General features: G+C 40.4%; 1 protein-coding gene across 5 annotated transcripts in view; it reads right to left on the bottom strand.

The window, feature by feature from the left end:
- The window catches only part of Large1 (LARGE xylosyl- and glucuronyltransferase 1), a 533,170-nt gene that overhangs the window by 391,076 nt on the left and 127,729 nt on the right, over window positions 1–14,365 (bottom strand). The gene's annotated exons all lie outside the window — the stretch shown is intronic.

Below are 14,365 nucleotides of genomic sequence, written 5' to 3'. Positions count from 1 at the left end.
TCTAAAGGGACTACTTGAAAAAAGATGTAAGAGCACAGGACTGGAGGGTATTGTTGAAACAATACTGAAAATTACAATACTTTTGAACAATGAATGTTGATTTGATAAAGAGCTCCCCTGAGGTTTGGTCATGCTGAAACCTGGGAGACAGATGCTGAACATAAACTCTACTAGTCATGGGAATGGGAACCACTAAAACACAAGCATCTCTAAGGAGACAGAAAGTTGACGGGGAGGTTATGCTATCAGGCAAATATGAGTTCAGATCTATACGATAAATTCAACTTTATCCCTCTATAAACTGATACAATTATTGTAAATTTAGACATCAGTAAGAGTTAGGAAGACTTAACCCAAACTCAACTGACATTAACATTTAAAGTAACACCTATTTTCCTCATTTCTTCTCACCATCTAGCAAAGATAATTTCAATATACATTCTTTGTACAAAGGCAGGCTTTATAGCACTTTCATCAGAATTTAAGCTCTGCTGGTAGAAAATCCCGTCATGAGTTTCACGTTTAAATGGTACATTAAGATCTTTCTGGTCATTCTGAAGGGGTTTCTCCCCGCGCCTTCTGTTCTTCTCGTCCTATCCCATCCCAGCGTCCCTAAAGCACCACTCCACTCCTTAGGGGCCACAAAACCTCCCTGCCTGGCCTGTAACCAGGCCGGGAGTCAGTGGTGACAGGGGAGTTCCTTTATCTCACTCAGCTTGCCACTTGCAAGCTGGGCCTTTGTCTGAGATACCTGTCCAGCAAGGAGCCATTAGCCTGAAACTGAAGACCCAGTGGAGGATTGTGCTGCCAGGTTCTCTGTGGGATACTCCATCCCACCCTGCCCCACCTTTGCCCTGTGGCCCCTGCAGTGTCCCTAGGCTATCAGGAATCCCTGATTCAGTGCTGTGGAGTTCCATCTGGACAGGTGAGTGTGTGCTACCCTGGGGCGACCTGTCCTGGAAGAGAGCACATCCCCCGTTCCCCAGCGCCTGGTGCAGGGGTGTCTTTGGTACACAGGTCCCTATCTCTCCCAAGCCTACCCTAGTGTATTCAAGCATCCTGCTCCTGTACTAAGGCCACCCACAGAGAGGTGAGAGAGGCTGCCCTCTAGGCAGGTCTGAGGATTCCCTCAAGGGAGTGCTGGCTCCTTCAGATTGTGCTGCAAGGAATAGCTCCTGCTCCAGCTCTGAGGAGAGCCACCCAGATTCAGACACAGCAAAGATTGGACCAAGACACCAAGTCTATCCTAGCTCCATTTTAAGAAAGAGATGGGCATGCGCCAATGCAAGAACTACCCCAACAACCCGAAAGGCAACATGTCATCACCAGAATCCAGGCTTCCCGAAACAACAAGAATTGTACACCCTACTCCAGAGGAAATAGAAGAAATCGACCTTAAAAAGTACTTTATGAAAAGAATAGAGGACCTTAAACAGGAGGTAAAAAACTGCCATAAAGAAATGGAGATGACAAACAAAAAGGTAGAGGAAATAAATAAATCTCTCAAAGAAACCCAAGAAAAACAAGAAAAACAAGAAAAAGCAAACAAACAGGTAAGGGAAACAGTACAAGACCTGAAAAATGAAATGGCGGTAATGAAGAAAACACATTCCGAGGGAAAACTGGAAATGGAAATTCTGAGTAAACAAAGAGAAACTACAGAGATAACTATTACCAACAGAATACAAGAGATGGAAGAAAGAATCTCAGACTCTGAAGATACTATAGAGGAAATAAACTCACAGATTAAAGAACAAATCAAATCCAACAAATGCTTAACACAAAACATCCAGGAAATCTGGGACACCATGAAAAGACCAAACCTAAGAATAACTGGAGTAGAAGAAGGAGAAGAATTGCAACTCAAAGGCCCAGAAAATATATTCAACAAAGTGATAGAAGAAAATTTCCCCAACCTAAAGAAGGATGTTCCTATGAAGGTACAAGAAGCCTACAGAACACCGAATAGACTGGATCAAAAGAAAGCATCCCCACGCAATATAATAATCAAAACACAAAACATACAGAATAAAGAACAGATATTAAGAGCTGCAAAGGAAAAAGGTCAAGTAACATATAAAGGGAAACCTATCAGAATTACACCTGAATCTGAGGGTTGTCAAGAGACTTGACCCTAGAGGGGTTCCCAGGTTTCTAGGGAGACGCCGCCAGTTAGTTCCTTGGGCAGCTGAGGAGAGGGAGCCTGAAAAGGCCAGTTCCTATACCCATACTGATGAATTTCTTGCATATCACCATAGACTCAAAAGACTCAAAAAGATGAACATGGGATGTACTCACTCATAATCGGTTTCTAGCCATAACTAAAGAACATCGAGCCTATAATTCGTGATCTTTGAGAAGACAATAAGAAGATGAACCCAAATAAAAACATACAGTCATCCTCCTGGATGTTGGAAGTAGATAAGATTGCCGGGCACAAATAGGGAACTTGAAGGTGGGGTGGGATGGGGGCAAGGGGAGATGGGGAGAGAAAAGCGTGAAGGGGAGGAAGGGGAGAGCTTGGGGGAAGGGGATGCTTGGGATATAGGAAGGGTGGACATGGGAGCAGGGAAGCATATATCTTAATTAAGTGAGCCATCTGAGGGTTGTCAAGAGACTTGACTCTAGAGGGGTTCCCAAGTGTCCAGGGAGATGACCCCAGCTAGTTCCTTGGGCAGCTGTGGAGAGGGAGCCGGGAAAGTCCAGATCCTATAACCATACTCATGAATATCTTGCATATCACCATAGAACCTTCACCTTGTGATGGATGGAGATAGAGACAGAGCCCCACATTGGAGCACAGGACTGAGCTCCCAAGGTCCTGATGAGGAGCAGAAGGAGAGAGATCATGAGAAAGAAAGTCAGAACCGTGAGGGATGCGTTCACCCACTGAGATGGCAGGACAGAACTAACGGGAGATCACCAAGTCCAGTTGGAATGGGACTGATGGAACATCCGACCAAATCAGACTCTCTGAAAGTGGCTGATGGTGGAGGCTGACCGAGAAGTCAAGGACAATGGCGATGGGCTTGGTCTCTATGACAAGGACCGGCTCTGTGTGAGCCTTGTCAGTTTGGTTGCTCACCTTCCTGGACCTGGAGGGAGTTGGGAGGACCTTGGACTCAACATAGTGTAGAGAACCCTGATGGCTCTTTGGCCTGGAGAGGGAGGGAGTGGGGCTGTGGGTGGAGGGAGGGGAGGGAAGGAGGAGGAGGAGGGGAGGAGATGGCAATTTTTAATAAAACATAAATAAACTGGGAAAAAAATAAAAAAAAATAAATGGTACATTAATGTACAAAAGAACATATTTTTAATGGAAAAACTTCAATGTTTATTAGGAGATACTGTAGGAAGTCAACACAAGTAAAGCAGAAGACCCAGAAAATGGTCTGGAAAATTACTTCCCAAACATGTCAGTGTATACATTAACTAGAAAATCCACCCCCAACCAATTCCCCCTCCACTGTTGACTGGTGAAGAGATAATTCCCTATCTGTTCACCTAGAACTCCAAGTCATAATTCAACCTCAACTCCCAACATCCAATTTCTTGGCCAAGGTGGTTAGTTACTCCTCTATATATATACCCCTCGGGATTTCTGTCAAGAATCTTCCTCAATAAGATTTACATTTACATGAAGATTGAGAAGAAAATAATTATCATCGTATTTTACATCACAAAACTGGATTCAAATTTCAAGGGTAACACAATATTGAGTATACTTCCAAAGGAATAAACTTGTTACAGTAAGGCAAATATCTATCTAACCAGGGAGCCATCTGAAGTACAAGAATATTCTATGAGTATAATAAAATATATAATAAAAATATCCATAATAAATATGATGAAACATGTATGTTTTATACACATGAAAAATAGTTTTCATAGTAAAAGTAATTGCTGGGCACAGGACATGATAATTTCACTATGTATCTCTATGTATTTTTCCAAATATTATACAAGTAGCACATATTCCTTTTATAATTTAAAAATCTATTATAATGTTACATTATATTGTTTGTCATTCAAAATACCTCAGCACAGTTAGTATTTACAGGATAGACACAGGAAGTTGAATTTTGTTGTACACTAATTGTAAACACCCCCTCCAAGCGATGATGTTTGACCATCACAGGGACTCTATTCAAAAGCCCACATTCTCTACTACAGTCAGCTCTCATCACTACTAGAGGTCAGCTTTTCATAAGAAGCATGGAAGAAATGATGTAACATATGTTCAAGATATGTGGATTGTATAGAATTACTTAATAGGAAGAGATGGTAACATCTCTGAAAGGAAAGAAAGAAAGAGTATCTAAGGAGGAAAAAAATGGCCCCAAACCTTAAGAATATGGACCCCAACTGATATTCTAAGTGCCTGTCACAATTAAAGGATCAGTACCACTGTTCACTGTACTAATGCCTGGCTAAGTCTTGCCTGTCTCTTATACCATGCAATCCCTCCATCAGATGCTGTCCTGGAGTGTTTTTCATCCTTTCTAGAATCTGATAGTGACTTTTGAGTCCTTGGTGCCTCTGTGAAAATATCCTAGTAAGTAAGTCTGACCTGGAGGCTATTTGCCTTCTACTTCTGAACACCAGACTCTCTGGCCCTGGCCACTATACTGAGCCTCAAATTCATATATACAATGGATAGATACATCTGTGTTTAAGACCCAAACCTTTCTTTCCCATCACCTGCTGCTGCCTGGACCTTTCCCTCCTCACAAATGTCAGCACCATTTACTTAGGTGATTGAGCCAAATACTTGATCATTCTTAATTCTATGTTCATCTTTCTCACCTTGTCCAATCCCCATAATCCTTAAGTCCTGTCATTTTCACTTTCAACACATGCTTCAAATACATCCCAATTTTACCACTTTCTTCTGCAACCACATGAGGTATGGTCACCGCCACCTTATACTTAGTCCTATTGTATCAGTCACCTAATTCAAATTTCATCTAAAATTATTCAGTGTTTCTCAACAGCTCTTAAAATGAATTCCAAATGCATGGCCATGATCATCTAAAAACTTCTCTAACTTCCTCTGACATTTCTGTTCTTGGTTCTCTTCTGCTCAGCATGTCTCCCTTTTCACTCTGGACCTCACCTCATCAACTCCGCCACTGTTCTTGATGCCACAAATCTGAAACATCGTGACCTCTGCTCCACTGTCTTGCTCCCATCCATTCAATCTAGAGTTTAGATGCTGAGATCAAAGAACTCTTTGCTAATAATTCTATACCTAGGGAGCCCTCCCCAATTTGTCTATCACCATGCCCTGGTCATTTCCTTTATAGTTCTCATCAAATTCCAAAGTCACAAAATTCTCTGAAAAAAATGTTTTTCTATCAACCATCATACCCAGTAAATTTTAAATTCCACTTGGGCATAAATTCTAACAGCTTCATCATTGGTGTATACTTGTCCTAGTTAAAAGTTTCTATTGTTGTGATGAAACACCACAAACAAAAGCAAGTTCAAGAGGAAAGGGTTTATTCTGTTTACGCTGTCCATCATTGAAGATAGTAATGACAGGAACTCAAACAGGCTAGGAATCTGTAGGCAGGAGCAGATGCAGAACCCATGAACGACTGCTGCTTACAAAACTGTTATGGTTTGATCAGTCTACTTTCTTATAGAACCCAGAACCACCAGCCAAGATGTGGCCCAACCCATTGTGGCCTTCCGGCATCAAATACTAAGAAAATGCCATACAGGTTTACCTACAACCTATGAGTGCATTTTCTTAATTGTAGTTTCCTCCTGAGATCACTTTACCTTCTGTTAAACTGACATAAAAGTTATCAATACAACACTTGTGGACTCAGGCAGCAATGTCTAATGCTTGCTGAACCCATAACAAAATGTGCTATTAGAAACAAATTCTGTTCTTAGTCTAGGATTCTTTAAATGTGAATTTTTAAACAGTGGTCTGGCAGCCAGGTTTATAATATAGGAAACAAAATCTGCACACAGTTCCTGAAATAGGTCCTCCAGCAATGATATATCCTGCAGACACTGTCGAGTGCAGGACAGGTCAGCGGCAAAGTTTGTTTTGGTAATTTTCTTTCCTTCTCTGCCTGCAAGAAAGACTACTTCACACTAGGTCTTGAATAATGTCCACATGTTCTGCACATTACAGCTATAGCATCTCCTGCTGCAGATAGCCTTCAAACTAAAAGCACATACACTATGCCTAGAATAAACACTGAAAGCCAGCTGTTCCTTGTATTATAAAGGTTATTCAGGGTCATTTCCCACCATCCCAATTTGTCCTGATCCTGCTGTGAAATCCAGTTCTCTGGCTGTAGAAAAGCATATGGCTTTGTTTTGTTTTGTTTGCTTCAGAACCACTGTGCTGTCACAGATCAACAACAGAGTTCTACCCAAAGCTTCCGACTCAGTTTCCTGTCACCTACTTCCTTCAGCTCTATGGCTCAGACATATTTACTGTCAACAGAGAATTCCACTCATCCTGCCTCTTTCATATGAAAAGAAAACTATAAAATGTGATCTGCATGTAGCAACAGCCTCATGTGTCCATTCACAAAACACAGGAAACTGGAAACATGGTTAAATTGTCAACTGTCACCTGTTGGTCACCCTAGAAAAGCCATTTCATAGCTGTGCCATCAGCACTTTGATGTGAGAACCCATGGCTATATCAAATGCAGGTGAAAGGAGCCAGAGAGAGCCAATAAAATAAAAAACACACCAAAGGGAGATCCATGTAAGACACTATGAAATTAAGATTAAAATTGATTAGCTGCATTTACAAAACACTTGTCCAATCAAATTCTAGGGATAGGGAAGACAAAAATAACTTCTTGATTTGTATCTGTGAATCAGGAAGGAAGGAGGGAACTAACAATGTGTGCCATGCTGTGTGCTGTGTGGCTGCCTCTAGGCCACTTCATTGTAAAGGGAGAATTACAGAAATGAAAAGAATGTTCTTTTATCTGGATAAGGGAAATGGAAAACACTCTGAACTCATCATTCAGTATGTTACTACTCCCTATAAACCAACTACATTCATTGTTTAAAAAGAGATAACCCTGTGAAAAAACTTAAACAGTAGTACTTATGCCCACATACTTCCCATAAGTGACTAATCCGTGGCTTAAAATATAAAATGGAAAATTCTACAAATTAGTTTATAGCATGATATATCTGTGGGAAGATGTATATGAATGATTCTAGTATCCTGAATATCCAAGCAGTATATGCTACCTGCCTGTTAGTCAACTACCAAATGTCTCTGTTAGTCACTTAACAATTGTCTCGGTTAAGAGATCAACTAAAGGAGAATCTTAGCAATGAGGGCAGGAGATGAAAACTAGTCAGGCAGTTTAGACAGGAAACCCCAAAGCAACAGGCTCAGGAATGTCCTTGTCTGGAAAACAAACTTGTGACAAAAATAATGAAATTCTGTACCAGGCATTAATCCCTTCTGATGAACATCTTTGGAATTGGATTTCTAGATATTCATAGCAGAAATGGATTATGTCTATTTCCCAATGTCAACCCATCTTCTAAATGATGTTTGCGTCTCCAATTTTGATCTGATATCATTACCATTATTATTGAAAGCCACTGGGAATATCAAGACTCTGTTGAGGCTCGTTAAGAAGAAGCTATATTTTAAAAGGAGCTATTAGCCAGGCGGTGGTGGCGCACGCCTTTAATCCCAGCACTCGGGAGGCAGAGGCAGGCAGATCTCTGAGTTCGAGGACAGCCTGGTCTACAAGAGCTAGTTCCAGGACAGGCTCTAGAAACTACAGGGAAACCCTGTCTCGAAAAAAACAAAAACAAAAACAAAAACAAAAACAAAAAAGGAGCTATTCCAAGAATACAATCTACCTCTGGTTTTAGCCATGACTTTTGGATCTACCCCATGATTAGCATAATACATACTACCAATGCAATCCCTAGAGTTGTCAGTCCAGTTAGAAGCTGGAGAAATGGCTAACCTGTTGTGTACTGCTCTTACAGAGAACCTACGTTCAGTTGTAAGCATCCATAGTGAGTAAAAACATCCAGCTATAACTTGAGCTCCAAGAAATCCAACAACCTTTTGTGGATTCCATGGGGACTTACACTCATATGCATATGCACAAACACACACACACACACACACACACACACACACATGCCTGCACAAACTCATATATGTGTGTGTGCTAGTGCACACACACACACACACACACACACACACAAAATAAAAAGTTTAAAATAAATATTCTTTAGAAGTTAATCCAGATGTGCCTGTTAATCATCTAGCCAAGGGATTATTCCTCAGAAAGACCAGGATACTAAGGAGATGAGAGGAGTAACCACCCCTTAATGAGAATGTGGTTTTCCTTCCCAGAAATCCTAGCCTTGGTTCAGGCCATGTAGCTCTGTTAAGTTAACCTGCTTTCTGAACTATAACTCAGAAAAATCTAATTTCCTTTTTATTTTCCTTTTTTGTATCTCTTTACTAAACATGTTTTCCCTAACAATTTGGGCTTTTTCACCCTCTCTTTGAAGCTGCCTGCCTTTCATCACACAGCTGCATGCTGACCTTGTCTTGTCCTCCTCTCCATAACCCCATCCTGCAGGCTGCTGAAATTTACAGCTTGCTTGCCATGTTGTTTCCTTGCAAATTCTAATAAAATGATCCTCTACCTTCCTACTGAGTCCAGTTTTAAATTTTCTTATTAAGAAGACAAAAATTCAAAGACAGGACCCCAATTTCTCTGGTGACAGAGTGCTTGGTTCAAACAATCCTTAAATGGTAGCCTATTACTCTGTCACAATGCTGTGATCCACCTCACTTCATCTCATTACATAAGCATTGTATCATCTCACATCAGAAGAATGCAGAACAAAAAGATTCTAGAAAACTGAGAGAGGCCATGCCCACAACACTTTAATTATAATAGATTATTATGTTTATCATTATCAGTTATTATTGTTATTCTTTTAGAATACATTTACAAATTACAAATCATCATAGTTAAATGTGTAACAAGGATAATAAATGTAGGACTCAGTACTATTCATGCTCTAAGGCATGTATTTGTATCTCAGAATATACATTCTATGGAAAACTGGGAACAAGGACAACCATCTCTCAATACTTAAGACCAGGAAATGATTCTTCCTGAGAACAACTTCTCTTGTAAAACCCACTCTCTTTCCTACAGTCCCATTAAAAGCATAGGGGTAAAAATGAAAAGGAGAAAACTGTAATTGTATTATTTTTACCTCACCAGGTATAGTCAAAATTTAGCATTTTAATATAAAATAAATATGAATCATTTTACACATTGTTTTACATCTGTTTCTTTATATCTGCTCTTTGCTTACATCAAAGGCACATTTCCATAGTTCAGTAGCCAAGGTTCACAGTCAGAATGCTCCATAGTACAGTTTTTAAGATGCCCTAAGCCTTCACACTGGAGAGTTACAGGAGGTAAGTGTAAGTACAGACCACAGAATCACATTGAAGCAGAGGGTCCAGAAAGCTGTGTGGTAATCTAAATGAATAAATAGAAGCAGTATTGATAAAAAAAAAAAAAAAAAAAAAAAAAAAAAAAAAAAAAAAAAAAAAAAACCAAAGAGAAGCAGCTATCTCTGAGTTTAGGAAAGAAATCACTGGGCAACTATAATATATAGATAGCTGTTGACAGTTTCACAAGGCCCTAATTCACAGAGGCTTTACAGTCCACCTATGAGACTCTACTTACACAGAATGGCACTGGGACTGAAGGAGGTTAATGCTGAGTTATATGAAGGATGCACTGCTTCCCTCTTCATGCCTTCCCATCTGCTGCCTGCTCTACCTGCTAGGCTTCCCCAAGCTCTATTTCATCCAGATAACTGGGAGGTGATTCTGATTCCGCCCCTTGAAAGGCATCAGGCATGATCTAGAGACAATTTTGATGGTCACACCTGGAAAAAGAACCTAATGATTAGAGATCAGAGGTGCTGATAAACATATTACAAGGCACAGATGAGACAGACCTATAAGGAAAGATTTCATAAAAATGGAGACAGGGCTGAGGTGGACAGGCCTAGCCCAAGGTGTCACTCCTTCAGGAAGACCCTTCCCTTGTAGGCAGAGTCAAAGGCTGCTGCAGACGAGCACATGGACAGGAAGCTTTGTGAAATTCCTGTAGCTGTCTTCCTCTAAAGTGGTCTCTCCAGGGATAGGGAGGTAAAATATATGTCTATTGGCAGGCAACCAATTTCCGTAACGTTCTCACTTTGTACAGTATGGGTTTTGTTTCATAGAAGCAGGAACTCTAGCTTAATAGCTGTCAGAGGCAGAAAGTATAAATATTATTTCTGAAATAGACATCTTACTGTGACAACACAGGTTAGAGAGGCCCAAAACATAGAAATAATGCAGAAGAAATGAAAATTCCATTTCTGATGTCAACCTCTTTCAAAAATCCACCACCAAAAAGACCTTAATGTAATTAGACCCTCTAAGCCGAGACCCTTATCCTAACATCAGACTGCAACTCCAAGAAAGTGGAGCTTTGGGTTTTTCTACATGTCCATGTTTATTCAATCCTTAATCACATTGACAGACCCAGGAAACTAACCTTTGAAGTGTTTTGATCTTGATTATTGAGATTTTCTTTTCATTCTGAAAAGATGTGATTTAAACAGGCAGGCTTCACATTTTCATTCTTCCTAAGAAACACCTAGAAGCTTTGAACAAGGGTTGCCACTAGAGACACTTCAGCATTCCTGAAGGACTTCCTGGTATTTGACTGACAGAGTCCTTATGGTAAAGAAAACTACTAGGAAAAGTACAAGGAAATGTCTGGGATCTGAGGACACGATCGGGCCACTCTGTCCCAGATAAAGGGCAAAGAGGATCTTCATAAAACAAACATGACAGATGGGGGGAACCACAGGAACTCTGGATGCAAAGGGAAAAAACTGAATTCAGTTCTCCAGACCCCTGGCAGTTAAAAGACCCTTGAGCAACAATGGCATATTTGTTACTTCTGTGTCACTGTAACAAAAACAACTGAAGGGAGGAAATATTTATTTAGGCTCAGAGGCTGAAATGGTAGAACCCAACACAGACATGAAAAAAATTCACATTATGGGCATCAAGCAAAGGCTCTTCTCATTACACTGAACCAGAAAGCACCTAGGAGCCAGATGTATCAGACATCATCTTCCAAGGCTGGCTTCTCCTGATCTCCTTCAGTCAGCCAAGCCCAATCTCCTACAGATTACATAGCCTTCCAAAGGAGTACCACCAGCTGGGGAAAAAGTCTCAAAGCATCAGTCATGTAAACCCTGATACTCTCAAATCAAAATTCCTTAAATGACCTTTTTACGTATATAGTTGCTTTCCCTGCATGTATACATGTGTATGGTGTGGGTACAGTACCTGCAGAGGTTATAATAGTGTGTAGGATCTCCTGGAACTGAAGTTACAAAGGAACTGAGTTCTGTGTGTGGGTACTGGGAACTTGCTGCAGGAATTCTATTGCCAGTAGCCTTTAAGTTACAGGCCCACTTAGGTGAGGCCTCTTATACTACTTATGCTGATGTAAAGCGTGCGTCCACTCTCTTTTCTGGCTGTGGGATTTGGTTGCTGTTCTCTGGTCCAGCAGAAGATTGTGACTTGTGAGTCTACCCCTAAGTAAATAATGCTGTATTATTCTCAATTCTGAGCTAGTGTGGGATTTCTTTTAAGCATCTTTCTTCATCTGGTGCCCCACGTGCACTGAGACTCCACACCTACCAGGTGGACAGCCTGAGGGCCTAACTGGTCCACAGCCAAAAATGTCTCCCAACCCTGCCCACTTGGCTTGCTTTTACCTAAGCGTTTTTTTTGTAAAGCCCACACCAAAGCCTGAAGTGACTTGAAAATTTCCCAAGCTAGCAAATATCCCCTCCCCCACTGCCACATTCCTTGCTGCATGGCGTCTCTGGTACAGCTTCCAGTTTATGCTCTCTGTCCGTGAGTTCTGGGCTTCTTGCTCTGTGTATGGAATTGATTTAGTTGCTGTAAATTTGTCAAGTAAAGCATATTTCTCAGTATTTAACCAGTACCAAGGCAGCGGGAAACTAAAGTGGCTCAGGACCATTCCTGTTGCATCACTGATAGTTGCGAATCTGCAACCATGACACATGCTGAACAATAAAGATTACTACACCTAAAACAATTTACCGGAACTCATAACATGTAATTAATAGATCAATATTGCAGACTACATTAACATTGAAATATTAATAACTTTTTTGCTAATACTATGGATTGTATTCTGCAAGGCTTATATGGTTATGGTGATACATCCATTTTTTGGATATTGGGACTCGTTTTTTTTTTTCATATTATATCCATAAGAAAGAATGAGTCACTTTTAGAAATTATACAGTCTTTACAGACTAATAATGAACAGCTAGTTGAGAGAATACCATCGAAAATCAAAAATTACCTAAAAAATTAATACTATTGAAAAGGGTGACATTAATTTGACAGAAAAAAAATTGAATCCATGTATAAGGGTACTGAGAAATCTTCTGAAATAGTTCATACTATTGAATTTTATAATCAAAATTTGTTAAAAAGTTATGATAGGTTAGCAGGTAGATTATCTCTCCAGGATGGCAATCTGCACGTTATCCAAATAATGTCCAAACATGAGGTTTGGAGAAACTTCAGACCTTAGAATTACATGTGCAGAATGAGAACCACAGGCCTCAATGAAATCACTAGAAATATATACTGGCCGGGAGATTCAGGCTTTACAAAACACAACAGTAAAAAGATTTGAAAACATTGAGGACTATTGGAGCTGATGAACAGGAAAAGAGAGCACAAGGACAGGATTCAAAATCACTAGTAACTGTTATAAATGGCTTACCCAGGGTTTTAGCTTCTTACCCTGTAATCTACTCTGACATGGCATGAAGTTCCAAAAGGATCCAAAGAAGGCAAATGAATACGTATAGGAATAAATGATCTAAAAGAAATTGAGCAAGCTTAATTATCACTTGCATTATGCATTTTTTTAGGGAGATGATAAAGACATGGACTTCTGGCATTAAGGCTACATTCAGTTATTTTCAGCAGTCCTGGATAATGGGGTGAAGTTGATATTCAAACGTTATTTCAGGGATGAGGCAAAAATTTTAGAACAATAGGGAAAGGCAGAAGGGCTTGAGAAATGCCAAAATCAAATTCTTGGTGAAGGCACTTATGCTGACCCCAGGTTCAAGCTCTTTAGGATTAACAAATCTTGTCCCTATATGACAAAGCAGCCTTAAATACTTGGGACAGGATTCAAGAACAGGAAAACTAATTGAATCATATACCAAGGTTAAACAGGGCCAGAAAGAACACATTAGTGACTTTTTGCAAAGATTAACTAATGCTGTACAAACAGGAGTAACAGACCTAGATGCTAGACGAGTACTTCTTGAATCTCTAGTTTTTGAAAATGCAAACTTAGAATGCAAAAAGAAACTTGAGCCTTTAAAGGTTAGATCAGCACCTATAGATGAATGGATCCTGCATACAATGAACATTGAGACATTTAACTATAATACTGAATCTTCGGTAGAAGCAATTTCTAAAAAAAAAATGAGACAACAAAACACCAAATGTTTTAATTGTGTTAAAATAGGACATCTGAGAAGGGACTGTAGACACAGATTTCCTAGAAATAATATCTCCTCAGGGAATGGCAAAAATAGGAGGACTCAGCCTTCAGGTATCCATAGAAGGTGTGGCAAAGGCCAACATTGGATCAATATATGCAGATCAACAAAAGACAGACAAGGCAACCCAATACCATCGGGAAACTCCTTGAGGGGCCTCTCACAGGTCCCCAAGACAAAAGTGGCCCAGTTATCACCAGTCAATGTGGAGGACATGTCTTACCAGGAAATTTGTCTGTGGGAGCCTTCTCAGCTTGGTCGATCACCTTCCTGGACCTGGGGGGAGTTGGGAGGACCTTGGTCTTAGCATAGAGTGGGGAACCCTGATGGCTCCTTGGCCTTGAGAGGGAGGGAGGGGAGGTATGGGTGGAGGGGAGGGGAGGGAAGGGGGAGAAGGAGGGGAGGGAAGGGGGAGGAGGAGGGGAGGGAGGGGGAAGGAGGAGGGAAGGAGATGGAAATTTTTCAATAAAAAAATAAACCATGAGAAGAAAAAAAAATAAAAAATAAAAAAAAAATAAAAAAAAAATCAAACTAGGGCTGGAGAGATGGCTCAGCAGTTAAGAGCATCGCCTGCTCTTCCAAAGGTCCTGAGTTCAATTCCCAGCAACCACATGGTGGCTCACAACCATCTGTAATGAGGCCTGCAAGAAGAATACTGTATACATAATAAACAAATAAA

This window comes from Arvicola amphibius, chromosome 15 (genome assembly GCF_903992535.2).
Source record: "Arvicola amphibius chromosome 15, mArvAmp1.2, whole genome shotgun sequence".
In the NCBI taxonomy this organism is placed as follows: Eukaryota; Metazoa; Chordata; class Mammalia; order Rodentia; family Cricetidae; genus Arvicola; species Arvicola amphibius.
Note: the sequence above shows the minus strand (reverse complement) of the source record. Positions and strands in the feature narration are given on the sequence as shown.